Raw genomic sequence first — 27,524 nt, 5'->3', positions numbered from 1 at the left:
GGTGGAATTAGTTTTGGGTTTTGGATGTAGAAATTAATCCAAAATTGCAGGTTTTCATGACTGTAACTGTTTAATCCTAAATTTTGCAGCTTTCAGAGCTTTATTCGGACTCATACGAACGCATTTTGTAGTGCCGTATTTTTTAAAGTGAATGATATAGTATCATTCTGGAGAAATGATAAGTGGAGATAACACTATCTGAATATGGTCTTTTAGGGCCTCATTTGGCACTCGTAATTGATAAGATCTTCGAGAGATCTTGTGTTCCATATTTTTGAGTCTTTTATAGCTTCAAACTTTCAGTTGTGATCATGAAAATCAAAAGTTTGCTTTGATCTATTTTTTGTAATTGGTAATTGTACATGCATATAAAGTGCCAAATCATTGCATCTTGGGGGGGGGGGGGGGGGCGGTGATTTTTGATCTAGTAAATTTGGGAGGTTGATCTTGTGTTGTTTTAGTTGCATTGGTTCTTTCATGTAGTACAAATGGAGAAATCACAAATTGAACAGCTAACTCCATATAATTATGAAACATGGAAAAAAATTAGTATGGAATTATCTAAAGGAAAAAAGTAGCATAGGATATGTAAATGAAACTAATACCGCATCCTCTAATGCTAGTGCTCATCAAGCAATGGGAGATCAATCGCGAGAAAGCTCTTGGCTACATTTCATTAGTCTCTTTTGATTTACAATTTCATTTGGAATCATTCAAGACACCTAAAGAGGCTTGGGACGCTCTTGAAACTTTGTTTGGTAAAACTAATAAGATTAAGGGTTATCAAATCGATAATGTTTTGATGAATCTTGATCCAAAAAGTTTGAACATCCAAGACTACATCTCCGAGATTAAACAATTAAGAACATAGCTAAATGACTGCAAGATAATTAAGGAAGATATACAATTGATTCTCAATTTGTTTTCCAAGCTTGGTCATGAGTACTCTATATTTGTTTCTACCTTTCATACCAATCGGGTTTCTATAGGAGCTCCATATATTGATCTTACTTTTGATGCATTTTCAAATCTTCTAATCCAAGAGGAATTAAAGTTAATTCAAATGGGTATCATCAAGACATCCAAGTCACAAGCATTAATTGCTATTGAGCCTAAGGTACAGAAAGAAGCAAGGAATCTTGAATAGAAACAAAAAAATAAATAGTATAAGTCACAGAGAAAATTTGAATCTTCTTCCTCAAATAAGGAATCATCTAAAAAGGAAAAGCTTACTTGTGCATACTGCAAGAAGAATGGACATGAAGAACATCATTGCTATAAGGACATTGATGAACTCAAGAATATTCTTAGGAAAAATCAAATAAATCTTCCTTCAAGAATGACTACTTTATCCTCTTCTTCTCATTCCAATGTTGCTAAAGGAAAATATAACAAGGGAAAAGGTCAAGCCTTAATTGCTACTTCAAGTCGTGATTCAGGGAGATGGCTTCTAGATTTAAGAGCTTCTCATCATATGACATCTATAGAGTCTTTGTATTCCTCATTTGATGTAATGTCCCCGTTTTTGGCAAGTCTATGCAGCTGACGGAGTTAGCTCATCATAGTGACCCTCGTGAACTGATAGAGTGTTTTGGGGGTCCCAGTTGTGGACTTACTATTTTTAGTAAGTCTATTTTTGGCAGTTGGTCATACCTGCAATAAATAAGGTTAATAATTGCATGAGCTCTTATTTATTCATTAATTATTAAGTTGCATTATTATAATAATATTCATGTTATTATAATAATGACATTAAAAGATATTTCTAAAAAGTGTGTTGGAAAGTTTCAAGTGTTGAGTTCTTTTGGGAAACTTCCACAATTTTTGAAGTGGAGTTTTTAGGAAACTTTGGCCAACAAAGGAGTATAAATAGGAGCTCATTTCATTGGGAAAGACACGCTTGAATATTTATTTTCTTTTGTTGCCTTTGTGGCTTTTCCAGAGGTTGTTCTTGTGCCCTTGCTGAAGTAAAAGGGTTTGAAGTTGATCGATCTTCCACAACTGAGGTATTGTGGATTTCCGAGAATTTTCTTTGTCTTCCTACTGTTCTTACTGTTGCTGGAAGACTCTATTTATTTATTATTATTTCAATTTGGCTGAGGGTTGAAATCTGAAATTTTTTTGGAACATTGATTTGCAAATTATTGCTGAAGTATAATAAGTTGCCTTCTCTTCCTCTACTGTCTCATTTTATATTTGAGGAGATATATTTGTGAAAGGTATAACCATTGATTGCAAGGAATATGTGAATTGCTGAAGTAATAATTACCTGCGTTTGGATTTGGAATTTGATTGTGCATTGAAAGAGGGCAGATTTAGCATCTGGTGCTGCATTAGACTATGTTTGCACCTGCAAATTATAATTGGAGGTGGCCTGCAATTCTAAACAACTTGCAATCAGGCAATAGAGGTTCAACTGAGTGCATACTGGGCTGTGTGTGTTAATTTCAGGCGTGCGATTTCAATTTGTGGATGCCACGCACTTATCAAAGGCAGTAGCAGGTTCATTTTGAAGCTGCAATTTGTTAATCAGCAGTGACTGGGAGTGCAAAGGTACATTGACAGTGAAAGGAGTGATTGGGGAGCTGCCTAGCTTCAATGTGGCTTTGAGTGTATTGCATGAGGGCCTACATACAGTCATTTCCATCAAGGGATGTGTGCTAAATCATGTTTTCCATACAGTTAATAATTCTTGTTATAGTAATTGTTGTGATTTCCATCAAATAAAAAATTGCTCTTCATAGATCATTTGTTGTGTATTGCACTTCAATTATTATTTTCCATCAGCATTTCAATTAGAGCAAATAAATTCTGGAGAATTCTGAGAGTGTGTCATCTTGCAATTACGTCCCTTGTCATTCATATATTTTTGAAAAGAATTTTAAAAGTTTTGTTTCAAAAAATACAAAAAAAGGAAAAAAACATTGTAAATACAAAAAAGAATCAGTTTGTGCAACAACATTACAGTTTGGGACTAGTTGGGGTTTTTACATTTGAGTCTTGACATGCACTACCTATTTTGATAGGCAATCATACTTACATGAATGCGACTGGGAAAGGAACAGTTGATCAGGGAGAGGGAACCTTCAAAGATGTGTTGTGTGTACCCCACCTTACTCATAATCTCCTTTCCAATTATGAACTCACTAATGGGCCAACAAGGAGGATTGTGGAATTCACTCCTGAATCAGATCTTAAAAAAAGACCTGGAGTAGAGAGATCATTGCTACCATAATGGTTGATCATGCATCTTGAATATAGTACTTTGCAGAATTTGCTTCTGATGATGATAGTGATTCTTCAGCATATTCTGATCACATTTCTAGTGTTGATTCACATATTGAGGAGAACTTTGGCTACTTGAACTTGGGTATTCTCACATGTGATCAAGTTCGCGAGTCCTCCATTCCTTCTCCTTCTATTGATATTGCATCTATTAGTATCCTAGATGATGAATTGCTTGCATTACAACATGTTCTAAACTCATCCTCAGTTGATCCTAACTTGTCTTTTCAGAAAAGTGTCTAAATACATGTTCTCACATGGATCAATTATTGTCACCTTCTATTGGGCTTGATCCTGATTGGTTCGTGACATCTTATTTCAGCCTTGACATGGGGACACTTGAGCACATTCCAATGATTCCATACTTTCTGAGGTTTCTTCCTTCAAATTGGGGAGGCTTCATTGATACACCTTTGGTTTTGTTTCTTCCTAAGAAAAAGAATGTTGCTCTTCAGTCATGGCGCAATTTCTACATTGAGCATGGAGCATCTTCCACTAGTGTCATTCTACATTGAAGAGGGGCTACTCTATCTCCCTTCGTCTCATACTTCTTGATTGTATATGCATGATGTATGTCATATTAGGGGGGTCTTGATTATACTTTCCATTCACACATCTTTTTTTTTTAGTACTCTCTTTTGGGGGAGGGTTTTTCCCATGTAGTTTTCCATCTTTGTCCTCTTTCTAAGAGATTGCATGCTTTTAGTTGTATATGGGTACCTAACATGGCTTTGTTGCCGGAACCCATTAGCTATATATTGTTAAGTAACATGGATCGTTTTCTTCAAATGTAAATAGCATTGCCATTGTTATTGGTGTATGTCCAAATGCAGATTTTGAAGACTTATAAATATTTAAAGAAGAGACATGTCTCTATAGATCGACCATTAATTAGTCAATATTAATAACATATCCATATAATAAAAAAACAAAAATATACACTACATATTTATATGTAATATATATACCATAAATATAAGAGTGTTTATTTAATTTATGATTGACCGAAAACCATAGAGGAATTGTCTCTATGTCAATTCAATCCGATTGAAGCTACAAGATTAACACTCCCTCTTAGCCAGGGAGGACTTGTAGAACACATTATGCTCTCACGTATATGAACAGATATCATCTCATCTTTCATAACATACAATTGAAACAAATTCCATAACTTTAATATAAGCTTAAACACCACCTTAAGTGTGGTCTATAATAGTAACTGTCATGGTGTTCGGCAAGATCCGGCCTAAAGAACCATAACAAGTTGGTTATCATGGTGTCTAGCAAAATCCGGCCCAAAGAACCTTGATGAGTTGGTTATCATGGTGTCCGGCAAAATCTAGCCCAAATAACCATGATAATAGGTCTACCATTTATAAGATTGCCACCTTACAATGGTTACCTTCTGTCTGTTCGTTATGATGACTTCCAACACTCTAGGACAACAACTTAATGAAGTCTGTCATGATAATAGGTTTACCATTTATAAGATCGTCACCTTATAATGGTTACCTTTTGTTTATATATGTCAATGAAAGATCATCACCTTTCATTACATATCAAATAGTAACCACCATGAACCAAGTCAGAGGGTGGTACAAAGTCTTTCACCTCAATTCTCTCTCAAAGAAAAATGCATTACAAGGAATTTCACTTAGAACTTCTCCTCATAGAGAAGATATCATTCACAAAGGATTGCACCTCAAAATTCTCCCTTTGAACACTAATCTTGGGAAGTTAGGTCCTCTAGTTACTCCATTAGAAGCTCTCTTCATCCAAGGATGCCTTTCGAACTCAATCTAATATCAATCTTCCAACTTTTTAGTGATAAGTCATTACTTCCTCATGATATACATAGGAGTACGCCCATCAAAATCATGCAGTCACACACATGTATTTCTAGACTTCCTCTGAGTATCAATCTTCTAAGCTTCTGCGTTGCCCTAGAAGAAGTGTCATACTCCCTCTTAATGTAGAAGGATCTCATAGTCTCAGTCATCAAATATATTTGCTTCAAGAGCCTCACTTTATCCATCTTGATCATCAACATCTTTGGATCTGCTATCATAAGACTGAGCCTGCACAATATTTGGTAACATGTGTAAAGTACTATCCTTCTTTTCTTGCAAGAACATCCTTTGACATAAAAGAAAAGATCAAGGCAAATAACTGTTATAGTTTTTGTAGGATTATAAATAAATAAATAGATAAATGTGAAAGATACGAGTACTTATTTGCCCATGATGGTCATGGAACATCTCATTTCTAAAGATGGTTAAAGTGGGAATGAAACATTTGTTATTATTCTCCCCCATTCTTACTTATTCCATTGTTTAAAATTTTATTCACATAATAGATTTGTCTCTTCTAATCATCAAGCCGAACTTGTTAATCAATATTGCAATGTCATCTACTAGGACATGTCCTAGTATATTTCCTCAATAGCCTTCCAACAATCTTTCCCGCACTAGCAAAATAGTTGCTACTCAATTGTCATCATGGCTTGTATGGAGTTTCTCTCTCTCTGTTTTTATTTTTATTTTAAATTTCTGTAAGTTCTATTTCTTGAATTGAACAATGGTGACTTATTACTAATAGTTGCACGTCTATGGTAAGGGCCATAGATTGTCCCACAAACCTCATGCCAAGAGGTAACTGAGACTACGACTAGGACCCACCAAGGCACGTCACATTATAAGTTCTCAACAGGCCACGACATGTGGATTGCTATTATTCTCGGAAGTGTAAGTTGATTTCTATCTGTGGAACTTTGTCTTGTTTCAATGATTCAACAGTAGACATTGTTGGTGTAGGCACAAAGGGTACAAGTGTGTAGTGTTCCCACTATTAGGGTTAGTTTGGGACAAGTAATACCTACAAGATAATGATTGGAATCACAATAATAACAAAACTAACTATATTATTCTACCCTCTAATTTAACCACAACATTTAAGACATTTCCATAGCGGGCTTCCTAGCTCATAGCTACCTTGATGTCTTCCCGAGAGCACACCCCTTAAGATTCTTCTTGGACATGACATCCTCTATACAAGGCCAATCAGATATGCATATGCTAACATCATCTGAATATTTTGGCACATGGAAATCATGTATTAACTCTCGACCATGACAGATGGAGATCTTAACATCTCACATAGCCCGTGCTTCGAGTCCCATGAATCTCCATTGTGTAAGTTCTATGAACTGACACAAAGAATTCAAATTCAATCATTCTTCACTGAAGAATTATATATATAGAATGAATTTTCACTATTCAATAAATACAAATCCATCATATAAATGGATGTAAGAATAATACTTTTATATATAATGATCAATGACATTTACAATATCTCTCTCTCTCTCTCTCTATATATATATATATATATATATATGATCAATAGCATTTACAATATTTCTCTCTCTCTCTCTTTGTATATATATATATATATATTTGTATGTATACTCACACCACTAAATACCATACATTTGAATCTTAAAATAATGTTAAATAATATTGACATACCTTCTTACTCATATGTGGGATCTACCCATATCTTGTGCCACGTTAGTGGCTTATATGGCTTGTGGGAATGGATATCACTTTGAAAGTTCAAACCTTAGCAGACTGTGTCCCACGTGTGGGGGCTAATTAAACTTATGTCCTTTTGTTCTTGCCACGTGTAAGATAGTATTGGCACATCATTCCTCAATGTCCACATCATCTGACTATACAATGGCCTTCTCTCAAAGCCATATCTAGTATTCGCTGATTCCTATAATGTTTTTTCCTTATATTCGATGTACTTGTTTTTCTTAGTCGGTGGTCGCAAACGATTGTTCCCATTTCTTTATTTTGGACTTTGAATCACTAATTTGATACTTCTCTCTATAATCACTGACGTGAACAATGTTGCCACTGTGATAAAAAACTCCTATTTAATTCTCTATTGGTTTGGACACTGACAGTATTGTAAATGGTAGTGTTCCATTTACATCGTTGCTTCTTGTTAATAAATTTTCCCTTCATATTTGTATGTTGATTAATATTACGTGAATCTCCCGTCCTTATTAACAGTCCATGTTGAGCACTTATATTTGATCGACCCTTCTTCATATGGTTATGACATGACTTATTAATTTCATGAGATTACTTGGCTTCTCCCTGAACTTGAGCAGATATACCCATTTTTGCTCTCTGGATATTCCCTTATCCCTAATTGAGAGTTTGTGTTTTGCACAAAGATTTAGGTGGAAATAAGAATGTATTATTTGGCCATCATGAACCATGAAAGATGTATACACCTTAGCAACAAGATAGAATAAGTAAACATGTAGGTGACCAGGAATGATGATGCGAATGTAATAGACAAATAGAATTACAAAACAAGGCTCATCAAGTTTTCAATATATTCTCTTCCAGCGATGGAAACATACTAATAAAATAATTAAATTATGATCCCCGTCTTTGAAATATAATCTTCATGTGGTAGAAACACGAATAGGCGATACTCGCTTGGTGATTCTCCTATTTCACACCTCTCTACTATTCCTTCACACCATTATTCCATTTTGTGTCCTCTATCTCCATGTCATTATTAGTTATTAGGAATATTGATAATTTCTTGCTGCAAGGTATATGTTCTTGACTTCATCGATTTGTTCTGCCTACAATGGATATGGATAAGTATGCTGCTTCTTGCCCATCGTTCAGTCTGCGAAATGTAGTAAATGTAATTTGCGTAATGTGTGTGGTTGGCCAAGCCTTTGCGTAGGTAGATTTCTTATGCCTGCTATGTACAAGAACTGTAATTTTGTGATGTGCAAGGCTAGACAATGTGCAACTCATGAGCTGGAGAATTTGACTGGGCGAACCGATCGCTTAAAGAATGGAATTGATAGTCCTCGGGACCCAGATATCTTTAATAGCCAACTTTGAATAATATAACACTTAGACAATATGTATCACTGAACATTATGATTTTATCTTCCCTCTTAATTTAATCATCTAATCTTAATACGTATATTTTTTACAATTGTAGCCTAAGCTTTGATACCATGTTAAGTAACATGGATCGTTTTCTGCAAATGTAAATAACACTGCCATTGTTATTAGTGTATGTCCAAATGCTGATTTTGAAGACTTGTAAATATTCATAGAAGAGAAGAGACATGTCTCTACAGATCAATCATTAATTAGTCAATATTAATAATATATCTATATAATAATAATATATATATTATATATATAATAATATATAATATATATATCATAAATATAAGAGAGTTTATCTAATTTATGGTTGACCAAAAAAAATAGAGGAATTGTCTCTATGTCAGTTCAATCTTACTGAAGCTACAACATTAAGATATATTGCATTATAGTACTCCTTAAGTTTCACTTAAAGGGGGGTGTTAGAGTAAATGGTTTGGTTATTTTCCATTTTCCTCTTCTATTAAGTTTACTTAGGTGAACTCATTTAGTGGGAGGAATTGTTCATGTCAGATATTATTATTAGGAGCATATTGTTTTGTCATCCTTTTGACTCAACAACTTGTAAGATATGGTTCAGTCCAATTTGGACACCGCCCTTCTAGATTGTAGGTGGATGGTAGGTGCCCGAGTCCATGAGGACTCTACTACTTTCTCTACACTGAGACACTTGTCTCAACCTGTCCAATCCTTCTCCTCATGCTCTTTGTATTTTATATATCAGATATATCAAATGTATTATATAACACATTAGGAAATATTGATTCTATTATGTCTTTGCAGCATTTACATTGGAAATTGATTTCATGTTATTCTGACAATTTCATTTCCTGTTGATTAATCTATTTTTTTCGTTAGATTCTGGTTTTTATTTGTTTTAAAAAATTCTAACAAAAATAGGGGACGAAAAAGAAGCCATGAGAAAGTAGAGGTAAAAAGCAAAAATCCCAAAATAATAGGAAATGCCAAAAAAGTGATTTGTTTATCCCACATTGTCAAGATGAGTGAAAAAGCTCTTAAAAAATGCTGTAAAAGAAATGGAAATGCCCTCATTCAGCATGCTTGAATAATCAGTTAATTTGTGAAATTGTGGAGATGTTTCTTTAAAGGTTTGTGAGGACATAAACCCTCATGAATAGCATTCTTCTCACTGTTGCAAGATACAGTAAGAGGAATTTGGTTGTGTTTTAAAGACAAATCCAAAGTTGGTGAATGTTTTCAAGCGAGCAATACATAATCAAGATTTTGCTGCTGTTGAAAAGTTCAAACCAAGATATGAGGGTAAGATTTCAATATGTTGTTGCATCATTATATCTTGCTGGCTGGACCTATATTCACTAGTTTGGAGCTTGTGGCTGAGACTGAAAATTCATAGAGGAGCCATACCGATTTAAATATCATTTCAGAGAGGGCTGTGTGAGTCTAGGGCTGACTGTTAAACTCAGAACAGGGTATGATCTTCTATCTGCTCACTTACAACAGTTCGTTTCTGTCTGAAAATACCTAGGACAAAGCTGTTAAGTATTGATAATGTCATAGTAGGAGCTGCACAAGGTTGGGGGTTACTGCTGGGTGTTGTACTACACTGATAAAAGTACCATTTGCTGGACTTGTGCAGACTTTAGACTGTCAAAGCTGTTGCAGATGAGATAACGATCTGGGTCATGCAATGTTTTGCATTTGTGTTTAATCATTAATATATAAGGACACCATTATGTTATCTGCAGTGTAATACAATGTAATAACCTCATTGAAGCATATATATATGTTCATTGAGTTTCCAGTATTAAGGTCTGGTTTGAATTAAATCTATATGTATATTGAGTTGGTTTCAATAGTGCATTTGTAGTTGCATGCAATATCCATTCTCAAACTATAATCATAGTGCTCAATCAAATCAGAACTTAGTTATCAGCTTGCAAGTCCTCTGTTTGACAAAATTACAGTCACTCAAAAAGAGAAAAAAAAACATTATGGAAATAGGGCAGACCATTACACCAAAGGAAACAACCATAGATAGCTTAACCAAATCAGTTGAGAAGGTGCACTAATGGTTGTTGTCTTAATTAGAGGCATGACTCTAATGAGCGACACGTTTTTGTAGGTTATAAAAAATCTTCAAATTTGTCTTCAGAAATCATCGCTCAAGGAGGGAAAGATAAGAAGATTGAAAATAATCACTATTTATAACAGATACTCATCCAGGAAGGATATCTGTATAATCCAATTCTTTAAGCAAAATTAGCATTAGTATACATTATTGTAACTAGTGCCTACAAAGTTCTGCTGCTCATTGTTAAAGACTATAGATATAATGAATATCATAGAATGTCTTTATATATGTTTGTGTGTGCTGAGGTGATACCAATGGGGGGCAGTTTAAATTCAATCAATGGAGTGTTTCCCAAAATAGGTTAGGGATTTGTGTTCCTTACAACGTTGAGGCCATGGTCCCAAGAAATTGTAAGGCTTGGATCCTTAAACATTGAGGGAACCTATTGCATTTGGTCTCTAAGCGCCTTGATCACATCCATGCTTCCTTCTCAAACTGAAGTAGCAATAGGGGTAGCATGGGTAGTAAAGAACTATAATGATGCAGAGGAAAAGGTGATGGACCTTTTACACAAGACAGTTGCTCAAATTTGGCTTACGAACCCACTACTTCCCAAAGTGCTCAAATGGCTTTAAAAGACTTAACTCAACCAAGGTTACTCTAAATGCAAACCAATGATAGATTTGATGTATTTGGGGTATATAAGGATAGATTAAAGTGGTTTCAAGGTTTCTAGACTTATCTCCTACTCACAATGGCAAAAAGTCTCCAAACTGGCCTAGAGGCCTAGAAATCAGCAATTAGCCCTGCAGTGACCTTTTTGGTCTTCAAACACTCAACTTTCCCAAAACACAAGGAGAACTAAAACCACATTCAGACACCCTTTTGGCCATTCAATAACATATCTTAAACTCATGTATTGGTCTTTTGGACCAAATAGAGGTATTCAGCCTGTACCCCTGCAAATACACTACAAATTTGGTGATTTAACAAAGCAATTACCACTTAGAAGCATCTCCAAGGTCTCAACTCTTGGACAGCCTCATAAAATGTCACAAAACCTCTAATCCTAAGAGGAATCTGACCCAAAACACTTGGAACTCCAAAAGCCCCAATTTGGTTGCTTCAAACCCTTGATTTGAGGGTTTCTCCAATCTCACCTTTCCAAGCCTCTCCTGGACCAATTGGTGATTGATTCGCCATTCACTCCGCCATACAAGACTATTCCAATCATAAAATAGCTATGCTATTCAGCCCAAACTCCTGCTGCTACACTTGTGCCATCAATTTCAAGGGAATCTTCTCTGTCCCAGCCCTGCGATCACACTTCTCAATTAGTTTTCTGCAGGTACCAAGTTAGATTCATGTGGTACATGGTTAGTAATCATCATTCCATGAATTCTAGGCCTTTGATTCCATGGAGTGGTTATTAGTTACCAAATAAACTTCAAAACAAAGAAAAAAAACTCAGGAAATTATTCTATTTCACTAGAACTGAAGATATAGTCATGTAAAAATACTCTCAAACCCTCTAAAAATGTAACAAAGCCTTCCAATATCCTATTGAAACTTCCAAACCTATTCCATACAAGATCTCAAGTCAAAACAAGAAGTAACAATGCCAAAACAATGGATTTGCTGATCAAAACTTGTATTTTATTGAATCTCAGTGCTGTTCGTACACTCCAGGCTTCCTTTCATGGAAGATCCTCCTCTTGTGCTACTTTTCCTTTCTTGTGTTCTCCTAATCTTTTCCTCAGCCTTAATGGCCAGCTTATAGCATTCTTCAACTGATCGAGGGGTAGCAAGACTAAGTTCATCTTGTATGTTGAACTTAAGTCTCCCCATGTACCTAGCAATCTTCTCAACATCTTCATCATGACTCACACTTCTATCTAGCTTGTGAAACTCTTTAGTATACCTTTAAACATCCATGTCTTTCTGCTTAAGACCTTGCATCTTTTTGTATAATTGAACCCTATAGTCATTTGGCAAAATATTTTCTTTCATCTTATCCATCATTGTATACCAAGATGTGATTTTTGGCTTTCTATTCCTCCATCTCTCTGCTTGGAACACAATCCCAAAATAGTAGTGCATGTCCTTTCAGTTTGGACTTTGCTATCTTCAACTTTTGATTCTTTTCAATATCCTCACATTGAAAGAAATTCTCCATGGCACTGAACCAATCTATCAATTCCTCATCATCCATCTTCCCTCCATACGTAGGCAAATCAGCTCTTGCCCTTATTTCACCACTCTTGATGACTTTAGCAAACTTAACCATCTTTAGTTCATCAGGATCTAACTCTTCTTCTTCTTCTTCTTCATCAGCAACTTCTTCATCCTGTCTGATGCTCTTGTTCCTTTTCTCTAAGGTCAATATTCTCTCCGTCACGATTCTCATCTCTTTATCTTTTTCAGCTTTCTCCTTCTTCTCTTGTTCAAGGGCTGCCTTTAGCTTCGTGTTATCTGCCAATTGTTCTTTAACAATCCGTGCCAACTCCATGTTGGTCATCCTTGTAGGTAAATCTTCTTCCTCACCTTTAGCCATGGTTCTTTGTTCAACTTGGCAAATGAATTAACTCCGTGCTACACCTTAGAGGATGTTTCTACTTCAAGGGCTTAACTAAGGATCCAAGAACCAACTTCTCAAGACCGCTACAAACCTTCCACAACACCTTTCCCTAAGCTCTGATACCACTTGATGCAGAGGAAAGGATGATGGACCTTTTACACAAGACAAGTTACTCAAATTTGGTTTACAAACCCACTACTTCCAAAATGCTCAAATGTCTTTAAAAGGCTTAACTCAACCAAGGTTACTCTAAATTCAAACCAATGATAGATTTGATGTATTTGGGGTATATAAGGATAGATTAAAGTGGTTTCAAGGTTTTTAGACTAATCTCCTACTCACAATGGCAAAAAGTCTCCAAACTGGCCTAGAGGCCTAGAAATCAGCAATTAGCCCTGCAGTGCCCAACTTTCCCAAAACACGAGGCGGACTAAAACCACATTCAAACACCCTTTTGGCCATTCACTAACATATCCTAAACTCATGTATTGGTCTTTTGGACCAAATAGAGGTATTCAGCCTGTACCCCTGCAAATACACTACAAATTTGGTGATTTAACAAAACAACTACCAGTTAGAAGCATCTCCAAGGTCTCAACTCTTGGACAGTCTCATAAAATGTCACAAAACCTCTAATCCTAAGAGGAATTAGATCCAAAACACTTGTAACCCGAAAAGCCCCAATTTGGTTGCTTCAAACCCTTGATTTGAGGGTTTCTCCAATCTCACCTTTCCAAGCCTCTCCTGGACCAATTGGTGATTGATTCACCATTCACTCCACTATACAAGAGTATTCCAATCATAAAATAGTTATGCTATTAAGCCCAAACTCCTGCTGCTACACTTGTGCCATCAATTTCAAGGGAACATTCTTTGCCCCAGCCCTGTGATCACATTTCTCAATTAGTTTTCTACAAGTACCAAGTTAGATTCATATGGTACATGGTTAGTAATCATCATTCCATGGATTGTAGGCCTTTGAGTCCATGGAGTGGTTATTAGTTACCAAATAAACTTCAAAACAAAGAAAGAAAACTCAGGAAATTATTCTATTTCGCTGGAAGTGAAGGTACAGTCATGTAAAAAGACTTTCAAACCCTCTAAAACATGTAACAAAGCCTTCCAACATCCTATTGAAACTTCCAAACCTATTCCATACAAGATCTCAAATCAAAACAAGAAGTAACAACGCCAAAACAATGGATTTGCTGATCAAGACATGTATTTTATTGAGTCTCAGTGCTGTCCGTACACTCCAGGCTTCCTCGCCCATACAATGGAGTCCCAACTACAAATAGGAATTAATCTTAATTTCCCCAACCTCTTCCACCCGGTTTGAGGGATTAGTTAAGTGTTTAAACAACCAAAACTCCATTTCCCTCTTAAATGGCTACTAACTATTATCAATTGGATATTTGAACTTTTAAACTATGAAAAATAACTAAAACTCATTAAATTGACTCACTAAAGTGTTTCCAACACTTAGAAGACTTATTTAAACCCAACTAACCTCCTAGAACCTCCTAGACACATTAGGACACTAATGTTCCAAGATACATTCGTTTAATCCTTTCAAGGATATAAATTCATTCAAATGCCATTTCATGGGTTAAACCATTATAGGAGCCAAACATCATAATTGATATGATTTGCATCATTTAGGATCTCTTTGACCTCCTTGGACCTTTGATTGCCATTAGGTATCTTGACCTCCTTCATAGTCTTCATGGTTTGCTTGTTGTTCCTAGATGCCCTTGCACCATATAATTAATGAAATTACCTAATATGTTTTCTTTTCTTGCTTTGAATTAAGGAATAAAATATGTGTTTGAAATATTTAGCTATGTCTAATAGCTCTAGTACATTAAATAATAGTTAGTTATGGTTATAACAGTTTAAACCTAGTAGGTGACATTACAATTGGTATTAGAGCTAAATCCTACCATCCTTTTAATGCAACAAAATCAAAAGGCAAAAGGGGTCTTAGAAAGGGATGGAAAAAAACTAGCAGCAAATCCTAATCCAAATGAAAACAATTAAACTGATAGGTGATGAGATGAGGACATTTATAGAACTAACAAGTTAAGACATTAATGGAACAAAATGAAAGAACCAAAGTCCTCATGCAAATCCTTGCAAGACATGAATACTTCGATCCACGATCTTAGGACAAATCCTAGTGGAAAGGACACTAGTACGAATCACTCAGAAAATAATAGTAAGTCATCCACACCTAATGTCCTGAAACTATCCTTTCTACCAAGAGAGGATATCCCAAGGGAGGAAGAAGAAGTCAGTTGCCTCCATAATAGCACAAAGGAAATGGAAGAAGCATATGCAAACTTAAGACCTGAAATAAAAAGAAGCATATTATTTAGGGACTATTGTTAAGCAAAGAAATTAGTGACTCCAAGAAGGGAAAGTGGATAGTCTAACAAGGGCTTAAAGCTCAAAATGAATAAGTTAACCCTCACAAACTTTGATGGATCAAGTAAAATCACAGCTTGTGGATGGCTACAAGAATTAAATACTTAGTTGTCCCTCGGCCCTATGATAGAAGAGGATGTAGTGCAATTTGCCATCCTACACTTGGATGGCTTAGCCCATGAATGGTGACATGATAGTATCCTAACTGAAGGGCACCATAATATAACTATTTATGCAGAATACGCACAAAAAATGATTAAAAGATTTGACCGTAAACATCTCGTAAGGGATTTCAAAGGTTTAACTCAGCTAAAACATATAGGGACAGTTGATGAGTACATTATTGTTGTCAAGTTTTCACACCATCGCCCCAAAACTTTGGGGACCCCCCCTTTTTGGGTAGGCCTTGGTAATTTTCACGGGTGTTGTAAGTCTTTGTTTGCCTTAGTGAATTTTTGGAGTTGTCCAAAGGTTTCGAATTGTTAATTTTACACCTTGGACGTCTTGGTCTCTAGAAGGGATTCGGTTTATTTTCACCTGGTGCTAAACTTGATTTTTCGGAACATGTAATTTTGTCCTTAGGCCAAACATAATTCAACAACATTTTTCGATGGTTAAAATAATGTCTAGTAGGACAAATTTGCAAACTTTGGACTTAGATAGATTTTTGAAATTTGATATAATTGCATAAGCTTGAGCATTTTCAAAATGAATTTGTGGACTTAGTTGTTTTGGAAATCTAAAAATTTTGATGGTGAAAAGAAATTTTTTTGATGGTGGAATTGAATTTTGAATGCAATTGAATTGCCAAATAAGGATTTATTTTAATTGTATAGCAAAAAATTGAAATTGGATTGAAGTGCAAAATTTGATTAAGTTGATTGCCTAGAGGGTGATTTCAAAATTATTAAAAAGAAGTGAAATTGAAATTAAAATCATATTTTTGGGTTGAGTTTTTGTAATTTGGAAATTTAATTTGACCCCCTTTGTTAAATTCAATGTATTTTAAGGCCTAAGAGGTGTGAAATTCAAGGTAAATTATTGGGTCCACAATGGGGAAGGTTTAAAGCTATATTAGAGGTCTACATGACCATTTAAAAAAAAAATTTCAATTTTAGGGCTTATGGTAATTTCGGATTTGACAAAAAAGTATTCTGAATTAGCATAGGATCTCCTTGCAAAAGACCAGTGCAAAAACTATGTATGATGAATATCTAGCAGATCAAGGTCATCAAATTGAGGTTTTTGAAGAAGAAGAGCAGTCAACTACCATTGATTTATAACTTTCTAGTGACCACGTAGAAGATGTTACCTAGGGTACAAGTTTTTATGTTGGTGAATTGGAGGTTAGTGTTGACAAACAGGCGGATGAGGATGGTTGCACATGAGGTAATAACAGATTGGAGATTTTGTGTGATGAACAATATATTACGTAGCCCATGATAGAAATTTAGAGGAATGATCCAAGATGACACTACAAGATGATGAGCTATATCAATATGATAATGAAATGCATGCATTTAGAAACTAGCTGAAAGTTAACGAAGAAATGGTTGTGGCATCTTTGGTACGTTATGACAACACTCACAAGGTGGTTGAGGATCTCTACAAGAAGGTCCAAAGGGGAGTGGAAGAAGAATGACTTGTTTTTGACTTGCAAGTGATCAAAATAGACCTTGAAACTGTGAAATCATAATATTTGTATTTTCTTTCCAACATGGATAACATTCTTAAGATTTCTGAAACACATGTTGATTAGCTAAATAAAGAGAGGCATGAGATTAAGGAGCTCAATAGAGAGCTTAAGGAAACACAAGTGACATTGAATGATGCTTGGATTTCCCTTCAGGAAGCAGAAAATCAGATTAGGATCACGAATCACTCTCAGGAGCAGGAGGATAAAGAGAGGCAGGAATTTTTCCTAGAGGTAATTGATGAACTTTATAGCATTCAACAGATGTATGCTTTGGATAATTGCCCCAAGCGATCAAGTATCAAAGTTTCAGATCACTTTCAGCTTATCGATAACCCTGTGTTTGAAGTTGATGCTGATTGGATTTCTGATAATTCCCTGTTTGAGGTAAACGAGGACTCTTCTTTTGATCATCATGAAGGAGATGATTCTGATTGCAAGATGTGGAATCCTGGTACGATTCTTAGCAAGGAATATGGATCACAGGATGGAAGTGGTGAATTGACTACGGTTGTTCATCATTGGATCAGTCCTAGTAGGATACCCGATTTCACACCATACAGGATTTGGGTAGATTTTATACATCAGCCTTTGGGTAGGTTTTGGTGTGTTATTGAGGAGGGCGATGTGTTGATCATAGGGAATGCTCTTTCAGTTTCATTCTTATTCATAGTACCTATGTACTCAAAGATTCTCCAGATTGAAGATGACAGTTTGGTATTTGTTGCGCCTAGGGTGTTACACTCAATTTTTGAGCAGCTTGTTTATTACATTATCTATTTAGTTCGGGTTGTCATCATCTATGTCGTCGGTAGATTTTATATTTTGTAGCAGACGTTGTCGGTAAGTAGTTTGTAGCTGACATGTTGTATGTAGCTGACGGACTTCTTCGGGAAGGTTCCTCGGGAAGTATATATACACCCTCCGAGTAATCATTGTAATCATCTTATCAAGGATAATGTAATCTCTTGGCATATGCGAATAAAGGAGTATTGCTGTTGTTGTTCTTGTTCATTGTCTGTGTGCATTAATCAATAAATCTATGCTGTTAACATTTGGCGCCGTTGCCCAATGAACATGGAAGGAGGGAGGAATGAAGCTTAATGCCAAATCAGCTTAACAAAGACCGAAATAAGATAAGGAGACAAGATGGAATACGTATTGTGCAAGAAAATTTAATTTTGGCACAACAAGCCGAACGCAGAAGGAGGTTCTAGAAGATTGCCGATGGACACATAAGTGCGGAAGAATTGTTGGAGGAGACTTGACAGTGGGTGGAATTGGTGGAGGAAGCAAGGGAGGAGTTTTTGAATTTGTATTTGTCGAGGGAAGAGAGTCTAGACAGAAGAGAATTGACTCGCACAGCTCGGAGTGCCGAGGGAGCAAGAGCGTGGAGTGAACCCTTCGTCCAGGATACACTTCCGAAAGGGATAACTTCAGTAGATCCTTCTTCACCAATGTTTGTAGTTGTTGAGACCGCCGGTGTGGGAGTGCCAATCGCCGGTGTGGGAGAATAGTCCGCCCAGTGTGGGAGAACAGTCCGCTAGTGTCGGAGTGTAGATCGCCGGTGTGGGAGTATAGACCGCCGGTGTGGAAGTGAACAGTGCCAGTGTTGCAGGACTAAACAACGCTCATGCGCAAAATCCAGCAGTGATGGCAGGACCAAAAGAAAAGTTGCCGAATTTTGATGATGATGGTACGGCTGATCCAATCCGACACTGTAAAACATGCGAAACAATTTGGAGGGCAAATGGCATAACAGATACAAATGAATGGGTCCGACATTTCCTGGTAACCCTACGGGGTGTTGTAATTGACTGGTTCGCCGATGCAGTTCCTTAGAACTTAACCACTTGGGATAACCTGAAGGAGGAGTTTATGGCGGAATTTCAACTACTCCGCGATGACAACGAAATTGTAGCAGAGATATACAATATAAGACAAGGGAAAAATGAAAAAGTTCGAGTCTATGCCAGGAAGTTGAAGGACTTGATAAAAAAATGGAGAATAAGCCAGCTGATGGATTACAGAAAAGGTGGTTCATTGAAGGCCTACACCCGAAATTGTGAAAGAAAATGAAGATTGTGCCACCGTCATCACACACTGAAGCATACAACCGGGCACTAAACTTGGAAAGTGAGCAAAAGACGAAAAAGAAGAAGAAGAAGAGTAGCTCCTCTGAGTCAGACGACGATGCATCCTCAGAAGAAGAAAGTAGCGATGAGGAAAACAACAGCAAAAAGGTCCGAGCCCTCCAGAAGGACATGATCCAGATGATGAAAGAATTCAAGAACATGCAGAAAGAAACAAAGGGAAGCGAATTATGGTGCACAAAATGTAAGGCAGAAGGTCATACAAAGGGCTCCTATCTAAAAAACCAGTTCTACGACATTTGTCAGATCATGGGACATTCCACAAAAGAATGCCCCTTCAACATGAAAACCAGAGGCCCTCAATAGGTGTTCCTGGCACAGGAGGCTTCCGCGTTTGGAGGGGGCGGAAATATAAGCACGGAGGGTGCTACGTCTGGAGGATATAGGAATAATAGACGTGGGCAAAACAACAACAATGTGAACAATAACAATAATAATGGCGGGAGGAGTCGAATTCAGTATGATGCGAACGGACGGCCGATTGTTCAATGCCGAGCTTGTAATTTGTGGGGTCACTTTGCCTGGGAGTGCACAACAACAACCACACCGAAATTATTATGCAGATGGTGCGGACCAGGCGATCATGAAGATGCCAAGTGCCCAAAATCCAGAGTAAACTTGATCACTGTCGGAACGGATGAAGAGGAGGTTCTCGCAATTACACGGAGGCAAGCAAAAGTGTACCCGGACCCAACAGAAGAAAAGAGGAATCTGGGGGAAGTGCGGTCGGAGATTGAAAAGGCATCGCAGGCGGAGACCTCTCAGTTGAAAGACATCACCGACACCTCGGCAAGGAACCCCGTGGAACAAAACATCGTACGACAAATTTTATAAACGGAGGTACGGGTCAAGATAAATGATTTGCTTCTTACGATGCCTCAGCTCAGATCGGCAGTCACAAATATTGCGCCAGCGACAGGGGAACCAGGAAGAGGGAAGGAAATTATCGCTGGTGGAGAAGACCCAATGTTGCTAGCACTTGCATCTGGACGGCATCTAGCGGTCGTCGAGATGGGGATTCTCAGAAGTGTGCTGATGGACACAATTGTCGACAATGGGTCCGGCGTGAATGTCTTACCCGAGGATACCTGGAGGAAGTTGGGACAACCGACGTTGTGGCCACCTACATTTCAGTTGTTGACAGCAGACCAACATGGCATAAAACCTCTCGGCGTTCTGATGGTGAAACCGGTAACAATTGGCACACAACCTTTCCTGCTTGACTTTGTCATCATTTCGCTGAAGAGAAAAGGATATGATGCCATTTTGGGCCGCAGATGGCTTATTTATGCCAGAGTTAAACACGATTGGAAGAGAAACACTTTTTCGCTTGAAAGCAAAGGGAGGAAATTCGTTATTGATTTGCACACTCAAATGGTGGGAGAAGAAGCTTTCTCATCAGATTCTGAAGAGGAATATGAAGGGAGGCAGCGTATGAAACCGGATCAGGAGGGAGTCCTGCGATTGGAGGGAGGATCAATAGATGACGATTTGGATTTGGTCAATAGTCTCTACCACTGGCAAATAGAGAACTACAAATTGTTCTAGAGCTGCAATGTAATGACAATTGAGGAAGGTTTGAGAGGAGATGAATTTCCAAGAGAATTTACCGAGATAAAGGAGGGGAATGTTCCGTTGGATGTCACACCTACCCATACATTCAATGAGGGGGAGACAATCAAGTATAATGAAGCCACACTGCAAACTATGAATTTGGGAGATGAAATTGAACCAAGAAACATATTGGTGGGAGATAATTGGGAGCTAGTATTGAAAGGAGCAGCATTCTTCAGGGGTACCACCTTCTCTCTAGTATTTTTTCTTTTGTTTTGTTGTATGTGGGTTGTCTCCTATTTTGTTAGTTGTCAGGAGACGACTTTTCTTTTTGGAGGGATGATGTTGTCGGTAGATTTTATATTTTGTAGCCGACGTTGTCGGTAAGTAGTTTGTAGCCGATATGTTGTATGTAGCCGATGGACTCCTTCGGGAAGGTTCCTCGGGAAGTATATATACACCCTCCGAGTAATCATTGTAATCATCTTATCAAGCATAATGTAATCTCTTGGCATATGCGAATAAAGGAGTACTGCTGCTGTTGTTCTTGTTCATTGTCTGCGTGCGTTAATCAATAAATCTATGCGGTAAACAATCTACTGGGTTATGCATAGTTCACTGATACATTTCTATCTTATTATATCAGCTGGTAATGACAACAGGGTTTGGGATCCAAGTGTTGATCATATGTATTTTTGGCTTGTTGAGGACTTTGTTGTAAGTCTACTCAGTTTGAGGTTGGATTTAGTGGTATCGGTGATGATCAGAGTTGTTCAGTTTACAGGTGTTGAGTTTTTTTAGAGAGTTATATGGGATCCAGTTATCCGATTGAGAGATAGATTGCAGAGTGACATTTTGCTTCACAGTGTGGACAAATTTTTTGTTAGTTTGGGCTATAGGGCTACTTGCCGACTCGTATGGGATCCTGGTACCGATTGCTTGAGGACAAACAATTTTAAGGAGGGGAGATTGTAATGTCCCCTTTTTGGGACATTAGAAATATTGAAGTCTTATTTTATATAATTTTAAAATTGATTCTGAAACGTAGACTCAAATTATTAAAAAATTAATTTAATGTTATAAAGAGGGCAAAAGGTCAAGGAGGAATAAGACAAAATGTTAGAGGGAAGTTGAAGAGTCACAAGGGAATAGGACAAAAGCCAAAGGGGAGTCGAAGAGTCTTAGTTTGTGTATTAAAAGGGGAAAGAGGCTCATTGTTAGACATGCTTGATTTATTATTCCAAATTCCAGTTCTCTCTTGTGAGAGTATTTGGAAAGCTTAAGCTTTCAGCTAGTATGAGGACGTAGCCCCTTGTGTTGGCAAACAGTGGACACAAACCCATTGTTCGGGGACACATTAGTTCAGGTGTTTCATATGCGCTTAAAAGTTCTTATTCTAGTATTCCAATCTGACTATTAAATTTGAATTTAAGATTGAGTTTTCTAGTGCTGGTTATTGTATTTCTGTTGTATAATGCAATAACGTATCTACGGAGTTGTACAAGAGTTTTCTAGCACTATATTACTGATTTGTGACATACTTTCATATGTTCAAATCTTGAATAGTATCATGGAAAGATGGTTATTTTCTTGTGGAGAATCTGCTGGTTTTATTGTTGCATCGTATTATATCTGTCTATGTTGAGTTTGAATATTATATTTAAGAAGTTAATTAAATATCTATTGGGATTTCTACTAGTTTCGATTGTGCCGGAAAAGATCTGCAATGTTTTATTTCTGAATATATTGTTGAATGAAAAGTTTAGTAAATATCTGGTTTGGGATATTTCAAATGATGGTAACCCTAATTAGGGTTTGTATAATTTAATCTTGGCCCTTGATTTTGCCTCTTAATCTTGGCCACTTGTTGTAATTTTGAGCCTTTATATAAGTCCATTTTGTTCTTAGTTGTGAAGAGAGTTATGTTGGAGAATTGTTGCCAAAATATTATCAACATTGTTCTTTATTCATTGTTGTGGATTGCATGGTGGATATACACGATCATTTTGGTGTATTTGCATGTTTCTTCTCATCTCTCAAATTAAAGTAAGATTTGATTTCATGTTGTTAGAGTAGAAGTAGATGGCTAGTTGTATGATGATGTTAGTGAATGTTTGATAGGGATCTATATACTAGGTCACTAGCATCTTAGCGGCTTGTTAGAAAGCCTTGTGTGGTAATCTAGTCTGATCGATCCCAAGTTCTACTTGCATTTCATCTTTCTGCTTGTACTTCAAGTTGGGTTGGGAGATAGCTGTTAGCGTGAAAATCCTAAGAGTATCCCTTAAAATCATTGCACCAATGTAGGTTGTGCTACTGGCAAGCTTTCATTTGGTTGGATCCTCGTCCATTTGCTAATTTCTTCATTCATAGGAGTAGTAGAAGAGTAGTAAGCAATTAGTGGTCGGAGTAGTTGAAAGTGAAAGTGATCAAGTAGAAAAGGAACAAGTCAAGCAAAGTTAAGTAGCACCAAGTTATCTTCGAATGAATAACATAAGCCTGCCTACGTGATTAACCAACAAATCACATTAATATAACTGAGTTAGTATCCATAGGTGTAAGGAACCTTAGAGTTTTTCTCATGTTCTTCATGAGTATTTACTTTTCAAGAGAGGGTTGAGTGTTTGGTATTCTATATCGAGTATTTAATTGCTTGATGTTATGTAGTGGTCCAAAACTGACATCAAGAATTACTAAATTCCAAGGGGTTTCATTAGGAATTGTAGGAATAGATGAGGATTGACTGACCTATGTATTTGTGGAGGGTTTGAAAGAATCATTGAAGGGATTCGTTGGTGCCTTCAAACCAACAACCCTAGATAATGCTAGTGGAATAGCCTTGAGCTTGGAGCCATCAACTCTTAATAACAAGGCCTTTTACAAGGACAGTCACCACAAGGATTACTTGGATGGAGATGAACTTAAATGGAAAAACTTATGCTTCAAATGTCAAGAGTCGTGGGAAAAAGACACAACTGTCGTAAGAGAGGGTGAGACATAAAAGTCATGCTATGGATGAAAGGAAAGATGGGAACCTAACAATAAATGTAAAAACCAAGGCCACCAATTAGAAGTAACTTAAGAAGAATGTTAGGAATAAGGTGTCTCAACCTTGGATAATTCCTATTCTTGTTATTTGTTTTGTAAAATGTATTTCTGGCAAATAATGTTGATGTGTCGGCATCTTGAATTGTGTATAAGGAGATCATAGCTAAAACGGTTATGACGGATTCCTATGACACGTAAGAGCTATGTTAGGAAGATTCAATGACAGGTGAAGACATGTGGCAACTGATAAATTTGAGTACTGTGAGTTGCTACTGGAGTCTTCTGTTGTCGCTATTGAACTTGCATTGCAAGTGTATTGTAACCTTGTGTTGAAGATAATACATTGTGCAGGTTCTGGAAGGGTGGGGTTGTTTTACCGAAAGGTTTTTCCCCACCGGCAAATCTTTGTGTTATGTGTTTCTTTCTCTGTCTATTTTCTTTATGCTTGCTTGGCCGAAGTATTGTTGTTTACATGATATTGAATCTGTAAGTGAAAAGATTTTAATAGGATTTGCACCATACTTCTCTTAAGAGATTAGTGTAGGAAGCTGATTCTGCACCTAAGTTTCCTTACAAAGAAGAGTGTGAAGAAAATCCCAACAAGAAGGCTAAGTATAATGATGAACAAGTAAATTTGACCACTATCACTTAAACTATCAACACCATTCTTTCCGCATTAAAAACCAAGTGCCATTGAATAACATGAACTAGTTCATGTATTTTAAATCAGATTGTGTTTGTAAAATTTACAAGCTGAAATTGTTGCTTGTGTAGCATTACTTATGTTACCTTCCTGTGCATCATCGCACATCTATGCTTTGATTCTTGATTAAATGTTTCTAATGGTGAATTTTACTGATGAAAAAAGGTGATTAAGTTGCTGTTGCTGGGGTCTACTTTAAAAATTATCCATTTGCTTCCACCTCCCTACCTCTATTATTGGTGCTTAGGTAGCGCGATCTAAATTAATATATTGGATTGCAGTTGATCGTTGTAGTTGTTTGATCACTAATTAATTTCTAACATAATAAGGCAATTCCTCTCCATGCCATCAATTCGAAGCAACATCAAACCTTACCTTATAAATAGTAGGGGTAGGGGCCATTTCATTGTTGTGGGGGGTATACATGCAGAGGCGGCCACCACTTTTGGAGAGGACTATTGATTTCTCGAGAAGCCTATCCACTAACCCACCCGATCGATGCCCCCACTATCCTGAATCATGGGCTCCCCTCCTTGTGCATGTAGAGTGGTGCTGGTGCATAGGGCTGCTATTATATTACCTATTCATAGTGAAGGTTCCCCTAACTACTCAATGGCATTGCCCACACACGGTCTGCCTAATTTGAAAGGTGTTCACCACAACTCTTCCTGGGTTGTCGCTTCATGAACCATTGTTTTGGAATCATAGGGCCAACCCTCCCATCCTGTAGTTTCTGGTGGATATAGCTGGGCATGTTACATATAGAATCTGACTAAAGAAACCCCCCTGCCCCCAATCAACTATTGTTTGGGGTACATCATTCAGGTATTGGATTTTGCATTCCAATAGTGCTTAATCAGTCCTTTACCCTTTACCCTTTAGAATAGGAGGGGTAGGGGTAGGGGCACTTAGATGGGAAAAGAAGTTCTGCTAATCCCTGACTCGACAAAACAAAGAAAGTGCCTACTCTAGTTGTTAATGCCAGGTGCCGTATCCATTCCCCTATCCCACCTGGGGCTGAAACACTCATAATTTTGTGCTTTATTTCTATTTATTTCGCTGATGGCTTATACAAAGGGCAAGTTCATTTAATTTAATTTTTGCAGATATCTATGAAAATGACGTTTGGCATGCTAAACTAGTTCATCTTGCATGTGTACGCTGTGGCTGTTTTCTGTTAGACTGATCTACATCAGATGTTAAATTAGAGTTTATAGTGCCGTTTAGGCTGTCTGCTGTTTCAAACTAAAATCATAAATTTTAAATCTCTGCAGGTTTATCTCACAAACATTGAAAGTCCACAAGTCTGTTGTATCCTGCATTAGCTAGGGTGTGGTGGATTATTTGTAGCTTATTTCTTAGTATTTTATATGCAATAATAGCTAAAACTTTCAACTCAATTGCTATGTATAATGTATATGTCTGTGTTGAATGATTTTAGATTTATCAATGTTATGGCATGAATACATTTGAAATTCAAGAGTTCCCTACATATTTTAAATTTCCCCTTTTATGTAGCTTCCCCCTCTACTGTCCCTACCATGCCCTAAAATGGCAGAAAAAAATCTGTCCCAAAAACCCGTTCCCTGTCTCCCTGTTCTACCGTTTCAGAAACTCTGGTAATTTAAGTGTTTTGTAATCTTCTCTTTCATTTTATTTACTTAATGATCCTTAAACCATATTGTGGCCTCTTCTCACCTTTATTGGGATCATAGGACATGAATTGCTCAATTCTGACCTGATTTTTTAAGGCAGCAACGCCAAATGTTTATTGCTATCTGATAAAATGAATGCATGGATTAATACTAGAAATGATGTTACATATTATATATAGGATTCAAAATATCTTTATGTGCACATGAAATTTTTGAAAAAGAAGCCTGAAAATGGCCATCCAAGATTAAAGTCGATCCAACTAGAGCATGCCACTTTCCTTGATGATACAAAATCTATTTAAATGACCTCATGGTTGCCTAGAGGAACACAACTGCCAACCAACTGACACTTCTAATTAGTTGACACTAATAGACTATAGATACATAGTGAGATAACCAATATTGTCAAAACATAATAATAGGCATTGTACACTGACCGCACATTACTTCTTTGTGAATAAAGACATTCAGTTTCTTATGTATTGTCATGTTCATTTGTGAAGATGATTGCTGAGCATAAAATCTCATAGGTGTTTTTTGTACATATGTGGTGGATATTCTTCTTCAGAATAATATAGACAAAAAACATTAACAATCTCTATAAATCTTGTTTTTGTTTTCTCCATAACCTATTATGTATTTTGCTTCCTTTTGTGTTTTACTATCGAGCTTAGAATTTGTAATTTTTTGGTATGGCAAATTCATTTTCATAGGTTAGAAACTCAACTTCCACTTGGCCACCAATGCTATTTTTTATAGACCAAGGTCCTTTAAGTCAACAAGGATGGCACTTATGAGGAGGTTCATCACATTATTGTTTTCTTGACAAGACTATTTTGAGGACAGATCCATTAACAGTACATCTGGTAATGTTGTTTGAGTTATTCATTTACTATGTTTTTATCTTTTTATTAATATGTAAAGTATTATTTTGTTTTCGAGTCATTAACTATTTCAAGCATTATTTGTGATGCCCCTTTTAGAGTGTCATTTTTCTGTTGAAAATGTTGGTTTGACTCATGTATTAAAGTGATGAATTTTAATTTCTAGTACACAGCAAACTTAGAGTTCACATTTTTCTTTGATTTTTTTGGTTTGACCAGTGTACATAGATGACATGTCTTTTCCCTACTCATATTTATCATCTTAGAAGAATTCTCATATCTACTTCTTTGCCCGTCACATCAGCATGACACATGGAAAGCACATGCCTTGAAACAACATGGTTGTCCAATTCCAATATCTCGGTCTGGATTTCTGCAGACTGATTGGGACATGAGGACTATTCAAGGAATGCTTTATGACATCATCTTCTCTGTATAAGAAACAGAAATAACCAAAGTCTAACATTAAGATAGAAAACATCAACTCAATGCTTATG

General features: G+C 36.8%; 1 protein-coding gene across 1 annotated transcript in view; it reads left to right on the top strand.

The window, feature by feature from the left end:
- Positions 1–27,524, top strand: part of KDTA (KDO transferase A) — a 250,286-nt gene that overhangs the window by 68,137 nt on the left and 154,625 nt on the right. The gene's annotated exons all lie outside the window — the stretch shown is intronic.

Source organism: Cupressus sempervirens, chromosome 11 (genome assembly GCF_028749045.1).
Source record: "Cupressus sempervirens isolate cs-2001-9-10 chromosome 11, ASM2874904v1, whole genome shotgun sequence".
NCBI lineage: Eukaryota > Viridiplantae > Streptophyta > Pinopsida > Cupressales > Cupressaceae > Cupressus > Cupressus sempervirens.
Note: the sequence above shows the minus strand (reverse complement) of the source record. Positions and strands in the feature narration are given on the sequence as shown.